The sequence below is a fragment of the Zonotrichia leucophrys genome, chromosome 7 (assembly GCF_028769735.1).
Source record: "Zonotrichia leucophrys gambelii isolate GWCS_2022_RI chromosome 7, RI_Zleu_2.0, whole genome shotgun sequence".
In the NCBI taxonomy this organism is placed as follows: Eukaryota; Metazoa; Chordata; class Aves; order Passeriformes; family Passerellidae; genus Zonotrichia; species Zonotrichia leucophrys.
In genome coordinates, this window is record NC_088177.1 from 17,036,207 (window position 1) to 17,052,997 (window position 16,791).

The following is a 16,791-nucleotide window of genomic DNA, read 5'->3' on the forward strand; positions in this document are numbered from 1 at the left end:
ATGTAGTTTATAATAAACAAGGAGAAAGCCAGTGGATTTTCTTGTATTGAAGATATGACAGTTGAGAATCCACAGGACTGCAAGTATGGAGTGAGGACATGAAAACAGGAAATAATGTGAAGGTGCAAACTAGCAGATAGAGGAAAAACAGATTGCTCAATAGCTAAAAGCCAGCTAAGATATGATAATTTGAGTGGGAAAGGAGATTTTGATGATTTCTTACTTTTATAAAATGATTTTTCTTTACTTGGCAAAAACTGATAAGGGAGAAAAGGGGAAAAGGAATTTTTGAAAGTTCTATTTAGACTTTTGTTGCAAATTTCTTTGTATATATAGGTATAATCCTCCTAATCCTCCTGTTCTAACTGCTTACAGGGTAATCATGACAACTAAAGATCCCTATCTCTGATAGTCTTGAGATAAGGAAACCAATCACATTTAGTTGGATCTGTCTTCTATTAAGCAAATAGCCCAGCAGAGATGTTGGGGCTTTCTGGATGGCCCCTCCCACTAAAGGCAGAATATTAGATGTTTTAGTGACTTTTGTTATGCTGAAAGAGTTCATGGTTGCTGTCAAATGGATCTTCACACAGAAGCAGAGTTCACTGAGGCTGATGAGCATACTGGCTGCCTGTCAGCCATGCTAGAATAGAAAAGGCCATTCTGCTCCTAGAATGGCTATGCCAGGTTAGACAAAAGGAGCTCCTCACCAAGGAATGAGAGCTCTGCAATGACTCGGGGTTTGGAGTGCTGGGTGCTCCCAACCATACGAGGAGAACAGGGTCCATTTTTCTTGTCTGAACTAGTTTCTGCAGTAGGGGGCTGTCAGTCACACTTGTGAAAGGTGCAGCTGAGGGGCGCTTCTGTGTGCAGCCCTGAGAAGTGCCACACACCCCTCGAGGCTGCTGATGAGTGGGCTGCAGTGAGCACCAGCAGGCCCTGAAGGCTGGAGCAGCACAGGAGGGAAAGCCAGGGTTACTGCTGCACTGTTGATGTCCTCCTGACAGAGACCATCTGAAAAGCTTTGAAAAAGGGAGGCATAAAGGGAGGCTATGTCTGAAATAATAATGAGAAGAAATATAAAATGGGGGGATAGTGAAAGTGTGTGAGCAGAGAAAACAAGTGGGATTATCAGAGCAAAAGGAGACCAACGAGAACTTTCCTTTGGTAGCTATCACCTTATGATGTCCTTACACCCTCCAATGACTAAGTGGAGTCCAGCTGCTTAATTATCTCTTATGATCTGGATGCAAACCATTCCTAATCCTTTCCTATTTGACCTGGCACCTTTATTACTTCTCTATTATTACTATTACTATTATAGTTATTAGTTATTGTTATTTATTCTTGTTATTTATTATTATTATTATTACTATACCAAAACTTTAAATTCCTTGCAATGAAAGGGAAATATTTGCCACCACCCAGAAAGGCTTCCTTACCTTGCAGAATTAGTCCCTCTGTTAATTGCTAAGAGGCAGAAGGTTGCAGAAGTTAACTACTAATGCTTTCTCAGTCTGCCTAATCAGGAAAGGGTCATATTACAGCCAAAATAAGATGTCCTTCTCATTAAGGCAATAAATTTCAGACTCAGATTAAACTATTGATCCAGGGACAGATTTGTCACAGAGGGCAAATCAATTAAAATTTTTGTTACCCACCAGAAGATGAGATAATTATTTGTTCTCCAGACCTTCCTGTATTTGCCAATTAACCCATGTTTATTTAGCCTACAAACTCTTGAGGAGAGTGCCTGTGCTTAGCCTGAGCACATCTAGGATGATGGGGCCTTTGTGCCATTCAAGATTAAACCATAGTTAATGCTTTTAGAATGTGCCAGACAGCAGCAGAATATTTGAGCAAAATTAATGTCCTCAGCTATTCCTCATTATATTTATAACAGCCAAAGAACAGAAATCAGGCTAATTACAGGGAAAAGCAAATCAGAAATAAAGGTAATATTCTACTGATGACTCATGTCAGTGCTCTAGATTATAACTGCAACTATAACGGGCAGTACATGAAAAGAACAGAAACCAATTAATTTTTAATCTGTTTCATCTTAAATTGTTAAACTATTTCATAAAAGCAGATTTCATTATTGAATTAGAGCAGGAAAAGGATAATGACAAGATAAAACAAATACAGAGTCTCTAATTTGACTTCAATAATCTGACATCATCTGAGTAGCAGAAACATGGAAGAGTTTTTAAAAAGAATGACACAAAACTACTGAGTTTAGTACAGAAGGCAAAATCTTTCACTGTAGATCCAGGTTCTGTGACAAAGCTGAAAGAAGGTAAATTCTCCTAATCAAAGGTAAAAAATTGATCTAATTAATTTTATCATTAGCCTTCACAATTGAAAGGAAAAAGAGTCACCTTCACTGAGTTTGTTCAGTGTTTAGTTTCAGACTATAAGCAAACTCATTCCTGTTAATAAAGCTACTACTCCCAAATGTTGATGCAATAAAGTAGAAATTAATTAGCACATGCAAATGAAGATTACTTTTATTATAATGTACCATAGTTCCTAATTTATTATTCCAAAACATACAGCTGTTTTAATATTGATTTTTGAAAATTCTGTGTCTTAGTCACATGCAAGAAGTAGACTTGTATGAGCAAGCCTGAATAAGGAAATTTCTAATGAGATTAGTATTTACTTGGAGTGTGTTTCATACTAAATTAGGGGTACCCTATTTTTATTTGTCAAAGCTGTGAATAATTATTACTCAAAACTCACTATAGAATATAGTTTGGCTTTGCTGAAAGGTGGGAGGCAGCTTCAGCTTTTGTGCTAAACCCACTGGAATAGGAAAGTTGGCACCTTACTTGTTTAAATCCTTAAACCATAAAGGTGGTAGCTTATTTACTTTATCAGCAAAATTGTATTCACAGCTCCTCAATGTCACTCACCTGGGTAAAGTTCTCTCAGCTAGTAACACCCTGGGAGTTGGAAGTTAGGTTTTATTCCTAAGATTGCATAATACTATTTTGACTTCCTACAGTAACAAGTTTCACACAAAGACCTCAAAGTCTCTGAGCAACCTTTAATGTAGATAAATACAACTGTACCTATAAAGTAGAAGCTCAGACGGATTTGCTCAACACACAGGGAGAACTTGCCTGTGATCACATAAAATGTATTTTATCATTACGATGGCCAGCTGCAGCAGAGCACCTTTACAGGCTCTATAAACCAGGGAGGTTTTACTATTTCCTGGGACTATAACTAAACAGATTCTATATATTTTTTTCCTTCACACCCTGTGTACCAATTACAATACCCACACAGAATTCATTACATTTTCTTTAATTCTCCACTACAAAGGATCCCAGAGAAAAGCCATATCAAATCTGGTAGTATTGTGTCAAGGACCTGTGCAATTTTCTTGGTTAGACTGCTCAGGGAATTATCTTGGCTTGTGCTATAGAAATTTGGAATTATCCTCTACCTTTTTCAAAAATACCTTAAAATTATCTACCTACAGCCAACAGCTGCTTCCCAATGTGCCTGCCAGTTTCAATGAAGAATCTCTTCAACCGCCTGCAGAACCCATTTCTGGTATCACTACATCCAGCTTTACTGAAGCAAATGCAATAGTTTTAAGATCTATGTTCATCATTGAAGGCTCATGGAAGGAGAATAGAGAAAGTACAGTGCCTTCTACCCCATGCACAACAGCAATACCTATCCTATGAGCAATGTGGAGACCTGCTCCTTACTTCGATTTATAGTGCATTTTAGCTCTTCCTCTGTCACCTTTGAAAGAAAAGAAACTAAAGCTCATGATTATCTGTAATAGTGAGAAACTTTACAAGTCACAAACCCCATCCTTTGAAAACTGACTGTCGTGTTCCTTGCAATGACTCCTTCCCAAAACTCTTGGCAAACTCGGTCCCTTCAGACACCATCTGGGTGTCAGCCCAGGGTGCAGGAGCAGAGCACGGGCTGCCCCAGCAGCACAGCTGGGAAGGAGGCACAGCCACCCTGACTCACCTCACTGGCAGAGTAACAAGTCACAGCAAGTAAAATTCCCCAAAAGAAGCAGAAGCTTAGAAGGGTTTAATGCTGTTTTACTTTATTTCTACTTTATTTCGCTCCTTTGCATGATCCTTATTTTACTCTTTGGTTTAGCAAGGAGCTGGTGTGGCCAACTGTGCTGTGCTCTCTTTGACAGGGGCTCATGATGACCACAGGGCTCACCTCTGAGGGAGCCAATCCTTTCAGCTTTCATCTGATGGGCTGCTGCAGAGCTGGTATGACTTCTGAGCTCAAAATTACCCTGAGCAATGGCTTAAAATATGGCTTAAAATGGCTTAAATCATGTCACAGAAATTATTTGATCTCACTCATTAAGTAACAGTTGTAGATTACTGAGGAAGCAGAATTAATGAAAGTAGGAAGCTGGTTCTTTTATTTATCACACAAGAGTGAGAAGTAAATGTTTTAACTCTGTACAGAAGCATAATATGGTGATATATAAAAAGGAAAACAGAAAAACAGAATGCAGTCTGTTCACAAAAGAGCTTTGTGTGAAAGACTAAAATTTGAATATTTCCAAATACTTATTTTTTTATTTTCTGGGGTAGTATGTAGACTTTTCATCAGCTTCCCCAAATAAATTAAATAAAATACATTTTTTTCAAATAAATTAAAATATTCCTGATGGAAAACCCAATATTGGTGAACAAAATTTTCCTAAGTGACTTGAAAACACCAGCAAAAAAAGTAGTACAACATCCAGCCTCTTGTAATCAGAATGTGTAAGGTGTTTTAACCTCTCTGTTTATGTTATGCATTCATTTGAGGAAATTTTTATGAGCTTGAGAAATCCTTAGAAATTTATTATTCTTTGATCCAGGTCAGCCTGTGTTTTTCTGAGTTTAAATTCTACATGTACCTAATTAAAGCACACAGAAAGTCAAGGAAATACAAGAACATGCTTCAAGAACAATGGTCAAAAATACAAACAAATACCAAAGATGGGAGCCACTGATCAACCTGTAGAATTGAATACTGTGCTCTTTAGATTTAGGGCATGAAAAGTATATTTACAGATTCCTGCCAGAGTTTTGTAAAGCATTGTTTCATCCAAGACTGGCAGTGTGTCCCACTAAGGAGGAACAGCAGATTTGCTTGCAGTAGCAAAGATGTATGGAAATGGAGAGCTGGAATAGGTGCACTGTGGTGTGAATGGGATTGCTCTTCTTCACCACAAATCCCACTCTGTAGGAAAGGGTGCAGATCTTCAGTAAATCTGCACCTGGGACTTGCTGTGTTCCAGAGGACAGTGTCACTGCATGGGACTGGGACTGACTTCTGCAACCCATTTGTAAGTTAAAATCCTCTGCCAGACCTGTTGCTTCATTTGGAACTAAGCCACAGGATTGCAATGTCAACACAATTCATGAGTTGACATTGACATAATATAAAAATACATTAATCTATTACTATCTCTTAATTACTTAACAAAAATCTTCAGCACATTTGCAAACATTTTCTTTTAATAAAAATAACTTTTTAAGTGTAGAAAAACTGGAGGATGCAGTGGGAGATGAATGGGGGAATGTGACAACTTTTGCAAAATGTTTGCATCAAGAATACATTTTTAATTGAAGAAACATGGCTCATCTCTAGCAGATGTATCTGCACAAATATTGATAATTTTTTATCTATATATCATAGGAATTGCCTAGAGGCAAAATTATATAAATCATCATTTATAGAAAACTCTAGAAGGAATTACTTCCTGTTTTTTAAAATTCATCTCAACAGCAAAGAAAATTGCCATAAGAAAATTGCCCGAGATTTTCCCTCCTGTACATATGCAAATATTGATACACTCATTTTTCTCCCTTTACTTGACATTTACTTTGTTCACATCCACAATATGGCCCTTCCTTCTCTGTTGGAGAGGGGGAACAAGAAACCCAACAAGTTAACAGTTTATGTTCCTAATCTGTGGTTCTTGCATCTTTTTCCATTTATGATCAGTGTTTATATTTACATGGGAAGGAAATGGAAGGAAGGAATACCAATAATCCTAAATCTTTCAAAACAATTGTTTTGGCTTTTCTCTTCCTTGGGGCAAAAAGAGGGAGCACAAGCTCTGGGTGTGGGTCAGTCTCCTTTTGCAGAGTTTGGGTCTTTACTGCTAAACAATTGTGTCCCTAGCTGAGAACCATCCAGAAAAGTACTGGGAAATAAAAATTCCCAACTTTAAAAGGCAGCCTTACACCCATGAGTGTAAAGGGTGCCCCAGCTTGTTATCATCACCCCCAACATCAGCTTTCACTCCAGAGAGTTAGTGCAAGTCTTGAAGGCAGCCAACAGGATAACAAAGTGTTTTGGGTCCAGGCAGTAAAAAGGAAATGCTGCCCCAATTCTATCTCATATAATTTTGCACACACTCAGAAGTACCACACACCCCCTACAAATCCCTTCAAGTGGCTCATGATCCTCATAACACACTGGTTAGGAGAGGCAAACTTTCCAATACTTGATGAATTGGCATTTAAATACCAATTTCAACACCTGCAAAGGTGTTTAGAACAGAATTTGAATTTCTATTTTAAGATAAATGCAAATTTAAGACACAGTAAAAGGCAGCAGTAGTGTCTTCAGAAGCAGTACATGTGGGTAAGTATCCAGGATTTAAATGAGATTGCATGCTTATGCAACTTAAAACAACTACCCAACTGTGATGGAAGTACAGTCTACATAGATAATGTGGTTTTGCTATTCCCCTACCTGCATCTTGTATAAAAATGGTCTGATGGCAGTGGCTGGGTTCCTTACTGCCAGCTGCTGAGGGAAGGGGAGCATCTTTGCATGCAGACACAGACACCCCCATCCAACCCAGCACACCCTCAGCACTGGGCAGCACCATCCCTCCAAAGCAGCACATTCATGCAGGGTTCAAAAGGAGGAGAAAATCCCCACCATTCTTCCCTGTCCTCTTTTTCTCTGTCTTTCACAGCACATGCAGGCAGAAGTCCCTGGTTAAAAGCATACTTTTAGCATATGTGTAAAAGTCCTTCCAAGAGTTGTGATTTTTGGCTCACAGTTTAAAAGAAAATGGAGAGCAACTGAAGGGAAATAGGAGATATATTGTGGATTGAAGCTGCATCAGACGCAATTCACTGCAGGAGGCTGGAGGCTATGCCAAGCACCAGCAATGGAACAGAGAATTTTTTCATGTGAGCTGTAGCAAAATACTCTTTAAAAAAATAAAAAAGACCTGAAAGTGAATAGGTAGAGAACTGATGTAAAAACCTGATTCACTAAGGGCACAGGCTCAGAAGCAGCACTTTGGTTTATATTCCCACCACTTGCTGCTCACAAAGAGCAGGGAACATACAACACAATGACTGATAACAGACCTCATGAAAAGGAATGCAGGAACTAGATGTTGTTAAGGGATTGCTTTAGCAAAATGGCTGACCCAAAGGCTCACAGCTGCCAATGTGCCTTTTTTACTTGCAGGTTGGTCTCTCCAATGCCAGCAGATGAAAGGACATTCAGTTCTGCTCTGAGCAGCATTTTCATTTCCTCTGGGTCTTGTGGAGCTCCTGCCGTTGACCAACTCACTCTGCAGCCATGCCTCCTCATCTTTCGGCATCTCAGACACCCACAGGTCAGTGGATTATGGAATATTCTTTAAAACAAGTTGTTGTTGGTTTTCTATCATACAGCAGCCTTTTTCCTAGATGGGTGGGATTAGAGCATTCCTTACCTTCCCTTTAGGGTCTGTGAAATGGGACTCAAAGAGTGCTACTGTAGGCAAGGAGTAAAATGCATAGCAGCTACTGCAGCCATCCCATAGTATTTTACACCACCACTTCACCAAAATTCCCTGGTATCTTTGGCATGATAGAGCAATGAACCCTATGGTGTTTCAGAGACCTTTTAGGACATTTGCCAGGCAAGGCAGACCTCCACTGAGTCAGTTTTGCATGGCCTGGTTCTTTGTATTGGGGAGGGCAACAGAGGTGCTATTCTCCCCTTTGGTAACATTCTTTTTCTGAGATCATGTCCGAGTTACTTGGAAATACAATTGTACATTACCAGAAAACATGCCATCACTCCTTTTTACCTTTAGTACAGAAAAGGAAACACATTAACACTTCACAAAGTCACTGGCTCTGAGCAGTTCTTCCCATCTGATTACAAAAGCCAGTTTTGTTACTTCCAAGACTGATAAATGGTCAATTGGGAATTAACTTTTTCTGATAGAAGAAGCTGGTGCCAAACTAAAGGCTTTTGAGTGTCCTTATCATTAGAATCAGAGCTACCTCAGTTGCTATTTTGCTTGCAACCTTTATCCTTATACTAGGCAGATCAAGATAGCCTGAACTCTGTAGAACCTAAGCTCCAAGCCCAAATCCAAATATCACAGTTTCTGCCTGTCTGTTTCTTGTGAGTTTGAAGTCATCAGCGTTTGAGATAATTTTTCATGGCAGAGGCAAAGTGAAGCATCAGAGCTGGCCTTTGCAGGAAAGCAGAACAGATCTGACTGGAGCCAGTAGAGACTGGCAGAAGTGCTAAGGAGAGCCTGTCACAACTCACAGTGTCTGTTGGGACAGATAAAGCAAACCCACTTGCATGAAAACGTGGGGAGGGAGGGAGGGAGGAAGACATAAAAAAAGGATTAAAAACTAAGCAGAAGTATATTTATACATATAAGAATAATGCTAGTGTGTGCAATGCACATATGAAAGCTAACAGTACTGTGTTTAATCATTGTGTTAAAAGCTTTGAGGAGGTCAACTCAGGTCACAGAGCAGAGATATTGTGAGATTGTGAGCACAGAATAGAGAAGAAAAGTCTGTAGGAAAGGGAAACGAGAAAGTCAAGTGAAAAGAGGGCATTTAACTTTTGGTGGAGGAAGCCTTAAAAGAGATGGATAAGATAAGAAAACTAATGCAACCTGACTTCTTCATTTCTTATTAATGTGGAGCAAAAAGTATAATGAGGATATGTGAGAGATTACAACAAACATATTGCAGGGGCACCTAGGAGAGAGAGAAAATCCCTGAATCACTTGCCAAGTAGATAAGGAGGCTTTGATATAAAAATAGCAATGACTATCAGCGGCAGATTCTTAGTACCTTTGTTCCTTTTCCAAAGAAAAGCCCATCAAGTGAGAGCTGGTATTTCCAGTTTCATTTCTGATAACAGATCTACTCAAAATGAGACCTCAGGCTCTGGGGCACAGCTCACTGTACAGGATTTTTCCAGCACTCCCACCCTACACTTTAACAACTGCAGAATAAAATAAAAGCCTATCAAATGGAAAGTTAAAAAAAAACAACTCAGGTCAAAAACTCTGGTTTGGCAATATACTTCAGCAATGGCCACATGCCAAAAGGATTAATTCCTGGGATGCTGTGCCCTGTGCTGGGGTGGTACTGCTTGGCAGGAGCAGAGGGTAGAGCAGGACTGCTCTGCTTCTGACAGCCTGGGACAGCCAGGGCTTCATCCCAGCTCCCAGGGAAACCCAGCACAGACCAAGAGAGAAATTGCCAGCAGTCAGAAGAAGAAAGCTTTCTGAGGTTTTCTCAGTAGCAGCAATCTCCTCTGGACTGTCCCAGGGCACACTGTGACCTCCAGCTTTCCCTACGTTTGGCTGTGCCAGCCTGTCCCCTCCAGGAATCTCCATGGCTGAGCAGGAGGAGGTAGGGCAGGGTGCTCCAGCAGCCCTGTGGTGTCTCTGATCTCTCTGACAGCCAACACTGCAGAATTTCATTTTCCCCATTGTGCTGTCATGTCAAAATGAGAGGGAGTCATGTGTGGAACTGCTCTGCAGCCACGTTACCCTGGCAAAAGACAACAAGAAGCTGCTTCTGGGTTCAGCACAACAGTGTTGAGCCTTAAGATCATAAGTAATATGGTATTAACTTTTCCATGATACGTTTTCAGAACTTTCACTTTAATAAAACAACATGTTCCCCAGAGCACAAGACAACAGTTTTTTAGCCAAATAGAATTAATGAGGCTGAGTGATGTTTGCATCTTTCAATATTCTCAATCCTGTGAGCAGATGTGTTTATGTTCAGCAATCTGAATAGTACAGAAAACATTCATTTTTACCATATCACTTCAGCTGAGCTTGAGTTAAAGACTAAAAAATGTAGTGCTTTTCTTTATTATAGCTAATATTACATCTGGAAAAGAATTTTGGTTTCCTGTTCCCAGTTTCTTCATTTTTGTGCACTTTTAAACACATATACATGTGCCAGCATATTTCACAGGCCTTTTGATGTTTTATTATCTCTGTATGTGGGCGGTTTGTTTCCAGCTATAGTTTGAAGTGCAAATTTCCCTCTCAGTTTTTCTATGTGAAGGTTAAAAATACAGTCAGGAAATATCTGCCACGTGTTTTCTTTCCTGGGTTTCTGAAGCAGAAATCTAAAACCAGGTACTTCTCTTCAAATATTTGCATTATTTTAAAAAAATTCTCCAACAAATAATTAAATAACAATCAGTTGTTAAACATACAGATATTCAAAGCCCACTGTCCCTAGATATTTCTCCATATCCCTGAAGAATTAACTGTAATGCATGCCTTGATAAAAATCTCCTGGGAGCAACAAGCATAGCAGCAAAAGGAATCACAACGGGTTGGAGATTAACTCAGCATCTGCTGTTTGCAGCCCACTGTGTGCTTCTGGGGCTTTGCATCTTATTGTGACTCATATGGAAATGAGGAGATGGATCCCAAACAGAGCTTTGCTTTCAAAATCAGACATAAAATAATCTATTTCTTAAATGAAATAGATTTTCCCTCTGACATACTGAAAATGAACATGAAAGTGTTAGCTATGAGTTATTATTCATTTTTTATTCTGTGTTCTTGCAAAGCAGGACAGCATTTTCCCAAATCTGTTGGTCCATTGGTCAATGGCAGAAGCCAAACATTATAACATTGGAATTTTGATGTCTAGGGGACTTTTAAAATTATATCAGCTGTTCTGTACATGCCAGTGAAGAAAGGAGGAGGGAGCAGGTTAAGTATTTTGTTCTCTATGTCTGAAAAATAGGAGTGTTCTGTATGGAAAATAATATGTAAAAGCAATCCCAGCGCCCTCAAGCTTTAAGTGCTGTCACAAAGATTACTAAAGGGCCAAAGGGAGCTTGCTGACTTTTGAAATTAGCACTTTTTCAAAAGACAAAAAGTTGCATAAGGGTCTTTGCAGCAAGCAGGTGTGAGCAGGGTGGTGCTGCCCCTGGGCCAGCCAGGCTGAGGCAGCTCAGGGCAGCCTGGCAAACATTGCCCTGGTGCAGGGCAGCAGTCTGTGACCACTTCTGCCTAGCAAAGGGCAGCAGGGACAAAAGTGGGGTTTGCTCAGTCACATTTTCTCCCTGTAACAATCTCGAGGCACTTTGTGCCCTTTATTGCTGCAGCAGCCTTGTGAAGGAGTTGTGCCCCCCTCACTGAAACAGTCAGACATTGAGAGAAAACAGCTAAAAGGTAGATTTTTATTCCCAACTTCTTTAACTTCACAACTATGAAGGTGATCCCTGTTAAGCTTCATGAGAACAGAGAGAAATGTGACTTTCAGGCTGTAAATGCTCCTTTTAACGATGCCAGCAGAGCAGAGCTGAGGCAGCAGCTGCAGAGGGGTGGTTCTGAGTGACCTGATCCAGACTCCTGATGTGCTGCTCCTTCTCCAGGAGGTGGCTGCTCTGCTGCTGCCAAGCAAAAGCAAAATAGGTGCAACACCGATGATGAAAAGATGGGGTTTTTAAATCCATGCTGGCCAATGGTATAGGATTCTTAATCCAGCAAATGCTATGATGACAGAAGTGAATTCAATCTGAAGACTGGTCTTTCCTCTACATCTTTGGATTCCTTTTGCTTTGTTAATATTCTTAACACTTTCCCCACAGACAGACTCTTTTCCAGTTTTGTGACTGTTTCTCCTTTCCTTACGTGTGACTTTCAGTATCCTTTAGCCACTGTTGTGTAGCTAATTTATTGACATCTCCTTTCTCTCTCCCTTCTCTACCCTCTCTTTCAGCATGATGTGAACTGTGTATTTTCCACCTAGGCCAGACTGTAAGAGTGTCTTTTCATTTGTGGGAGATATGAAATATTAAAACAAACATTTCCCTGCTTCACTCTCTGTAAGAGCTTAAAGGAGCTATTACAGGGATTATTTTTCCTCTACTTACTGGAAAACAAAGATAAAAATGTAGCTTTCAAGTAGGTCATTTAATCTTGGAACATTTAATTGTGAGGTTGCCAGCCATGATTTGATTTCTCATCTTCTATTATTCCAAGGTTACAAACCTTCCAATTCATTTATATTTATAAACAATGTTCCCACTATATTACATGCATGGATTATTAGGAACACCTCCCAGTGGAGTACTGTCAACTTTTTGTACATAATTAATTAGAAGCCTCAAAGCTACCTTTTATCAAACTTTCACAGAGGTTTAGCATATCAGAAATCTCAAAATGAAAGAACTCTGTTTAGACCAAAGGGCTATCCAGCTTATCCAAGTAAGGAAATACTTTATATTTCATGGGATTTAAAAAAAATAAATTAAAATAATTAAAGCCAAAGTGGAAATCACGTAGGGAAGAATGTGGTTGCAGTGATAACAGAATTATATTTCACAGTAAAGGAAGCCAAACCCTGGCTCCAATTAACGGTCCAGTTCTGATAAAATAAGTCAAAGGAGAAAACAGCCTGACCAAAACGATGATCCTACCTGCAAAAGAATTGAGATGGGAGAGTAAGAGCTGACCTCTAACAGTTAAACTGCTTATAAATCATCCACAAGGTGGGAGAAGACAGCACATGCAGGTCTCTACCCGTCTGCATGGCTTCTGATTTTCACAGTAGTTCCTCAGAAGCAAATTGAGCCTTTCAGCTACAAATTTACTTTCAAAACCTTGGCTGGGAGGCCAGGCCAACCTCACCCAGGCCCGTGCCCATGGGAGCCCACACGTTATCATCCTCATTTGGTACTTGCCACATGCAGCACGTGTGAGCAGCTCTGGGACAGCTCTGCAGCATGAGAGCTGAGCTGGCTAAAGGGAGAAACACTCATTTTTCTTTGCATGCCCATTTCTTTGCCATCCTACCACATTCTGGATCTCTAACTGTGAGCTCCCTGCCAGGGGAAGCGCCATGGTGAACATGATTTATAGGCAGCAAACATCCCTTTGATTCAGACCATCACTGGCATGTAAAAATCAAATGCAAATTTCTCAAACTTCTCAAGAGCCAGTTCTAATTAGCATTTTACTGGGAATTTTGGGGCAGGACTTGTCACCTGTAAGAGCAGTTATTACTTTGCATAAATTTTGCTATGAAAGATGAAATATCTGTAGAACTTAAAGACTTATTCCTCTTCTTTCCCTTACCACAAATTACCCTGGGAGATACTGCTCATGGCTTCACAAATTAGTGGCCTGGGCCCTTTCACAGAGCTGGATTATCTGGAATACAACCAATGGTTTCATTCCTGCCATTCACTCTGATGGCCAGGAGATAACATGAGCTCTGTATGTGAGACAAGCAAATCTTTCAGCCACACTGAAAAATCATAATTATATAATATAATTGTTCACAGCAGATTGGAACCATTTCCCAGGATCAACAGCTTTGTGTTTTTCAAATGCTATATAAAGCATCTTGGCAGCAAGGCGAAGGGCTGAGTTTTTATCCTTCTCCTGATAGGTCACTGCTGATGCAGCAGCCCTTGAACTGAACAGACAGTTCCTCTCTAGAGAAAATCGTATATTTAGTGTCCCAAATGGTAGGTTAGATGTCAGATTTAATTTGAAACCTGAGATGTTGTAATTCCAGAGAAACTGTTGGCAAAATGTTTATGTTTAAACAAGAGGACATCGGTTTAATTGAGTTCTCTCGTTCTTCTTGGTATTAATTATACTTAATGAGTAATGATTTACCTAAAAAAAAATAAATTAAGAAGTCAAAGAGTAGCAGGCTGAAGAGAAAGTTCCCTGTGGTACTAGAAGACAGTAAAAGTCAAATATTCTGTTGATAGAATCTTTATTCTTATCCGTCCTCTTAACACTGCCCAGGGTACCATTACACTGTCTACAACAAAGAGAACTTCCTCTTCCCAGGGACTGAAACTGGAATTTTCATTTAATAAGATAGAAATGCAAACAACATACCTTGCAGCATTCTGAATGAGTAATTTACTACATGAACCTTGGACACAGTGATGCATTTTATATTGTACTTATCTTAAAATGCATCTCTGCCTTTCTTCTGCACACAAAAGACAAAATCCACATGACTGTTCTAACAGAAATATCTTGGCCAGCTTAGAATCTTATACTTGTGAATAAGCTATATACATCAGTGAATAAGCTCTCCATATTTCATGCATTCCCATTATATATTTGTACAATAGGGTCCTCATCCTGGGCTTCATTTATATTCAGTGGAGATCTAGTAAATGAGTCTAGAACACAGGCTAAAATCCTTTAACTGTCAGTGATCTATAGCCTTCCGTCAAAGCAGGGAAAATTTTCTATCTGTGTAAGTAGCAGAAGTAGCTAGAAAAGGCTAGGACATTGCTAACTTCTTTAATAATTTTCTTAAAACATTGAGTGTGTCTGAATTGCAGTAAACAAAGACACTGCCACTTCAAGGCTTCTAGTTGAAAGCAGAGGACATTGCTCTCTTTGTCCTGTGTAATGACTTGCAGAAATTCTGTAAACTCATTTTCTTTAAGAAAAAGAAACATCCTTGCCATTAGTGTCTTTTGGGACAGCTCCTATAAATAGTTAAAATTGCCCTGCTTTACTCAGTTTAATTATTTATTTGGAGAATAATTACTTTAGATGTTAGTTCCATTATCATGGAAGTTGTAAATGATCCTGAAACTGATACAAATGCTGTCTTCTTGAGGTCAGTAACCTTAGCATTACAGACACTATTTTAATTGTTGTTTCATTGCAGAACCCATATATAATATGAATGAATGTGACTCTCAGACTGTCCTAAGATTTATTTTAGAAGAGTTAACAAAACCTACAGATAACAAGAGGTAAAGGATTTCCCATTGAAGATGCTTGTCTGTGTCTTTCAAAGTCTTGTAGAAAATAATGTATGCCTCAGCAGCAGTGGAAAAGGTAAAAGAAATAGCATTAATGGGCAGTTAGCATAAAATGTGAATATTATGATAGAATATTGTTATTGAGGCTAGAGTCAGTGAGTTTGAATTATCTTCTTTCCATCAAAACCTCATATGCCCTCCTACATATGTGTGCAAAGTACATGCCTACCAAAACCAACACTGAAAAATGCTCCTATTCTTTAAAGAAAAGTAAATTTCTTCATTAAATTTATTATATACTCTATTGATTTCCTAAGGGATTGCAAATATCTGCCCAGTTCTGTGAAACATCAACCTTGCCCACCTCCCAGAAGGACACCAAAGTTTTCAGGAGACATATTGTTGCTGTTGAGGACTTTCACTGCATTCATCTCCTGTCACTGGACAGGAGAAAATGTGGACTGGATCAGACCAGGATCTGTGCAAGGCAGCAGCCAATCTCCAGCGGCAGCTGAAGGCAGATGGCCAGGGGGGAAATGAGGACCATGGCACAAAGTCTGACACTTCTCCTCACGGTCCCTCAGCTGCCAGCCATGCACAGCCAGGGGCTGCTGTAGCTGGGTGAACTCTTTGCTCTCAATCACCACAGGACATCCCGCCATCCCGCAACGGGCTGAGTCTCTCCTCCAAGACAAGGAAATATTCATGTCTTTTAGCCCAAGACATTCCAGGCAGACCCATCCTCTCCAGCCTCCCCAGTAACTGTTCTGTCCAGGCAGATTTTCCAGCTGTGCCTTTTTAACCATTGCAGTCTTCATTTCTAATTCTTCCCTGTCACCTCCTCCTCCATGCACAGAATATTTGCACTCCAAATTTATGCTTTGTTATTCAGTGTTCTCTGGTTTTGTATTTTGGTGCTTATGAACTCAGAGCAACTCTTTATTCCTGGAATACTAATTCAAAACTGCTGAATTGAAAGGGTCCAGGTGTAAAACTGATTTGTTCCATAGGCTAAAGCAGGTATTTCCCTTTACCCAGCAAATCAACATTGTCACCATCTTAATATTATTCCTCAAAAGATCTTTCCATATCCCAGAGAGTAAGAAGGATACTTTTAGGTAGAGACTAAGGGATTTATTTTGTTACTCAGCAAAGAGCCTACTATCTGCCCTCACTTATGTAAGGTTCACTTCCACACCTACCCTGAGTATCTTTAGCTCAGTTTGGCAGATTAAAACATTTAAGGCCAAGTTTTGTGCTATTTCTGTCAGAAGCCAACTTTCTAATTTCTCAACACATGAAGTGTTGTTTTTCCAACCATGTTTCAAGACTTACTATATTGGATTTGAAATCTTCTCTACTCATTTACTATATGCCATTTTTCTTTTATTGCAACTACAATACCATCTGTGCTGAGATTTGTTACATGAGGTTTTTAGCTTTGGATATCAACTATTTCTATAAAATATCACTTGAAATCAATTAGTCACTTTGGACATAAAGATAAACTAAGCAAACAGTTCCATCTATCTTCCTAAGCTTTTTTTTTTTCCCCTTTAGCTTTATGGTATTTTGAGAAGCACCAGATTTGCTTGATGAATGGTTGCCTATTTAATGATAAAAGACAAAAATTCTGTAACAGCAGTTGGGGGGGAAAATACAGGGGAAAAATAGATGGCTTTGCTCATCATTGTGCCAAATGAAGGAAAATATCCTGCAGCCTGCACTAGTGCC

The 16,791-nt window shown here is 39.5% G+C and overlaps 1 long non-coding RNA gene across 1 annotated transcript in view; it reads left to right on the top strand.

Annotated features, from left to right (window-relative positions):
* Positions 1 to 15,489, top strand: part of LOC135450325 (uncharacterized) — a 76,800-nt gene extending 61,311 nt beyond the window's left edge. Inside the window, exons 5-6 of the long non-coding RNA XR_010441024.1 lie at positions 7,492 to 7,642; positions 15,375 to 15,489. This is a non-coding gene — a long non-coding RNA (uncharacterized LOC135450325). The remainder of the gene's footprint in view (positions 1 to 7,491; positions 7,643 to 15,374) is intronic.
* The last annotated feature ends 1,302 nt before the right edge of the window (positions 15,490 to 16,791 follow it).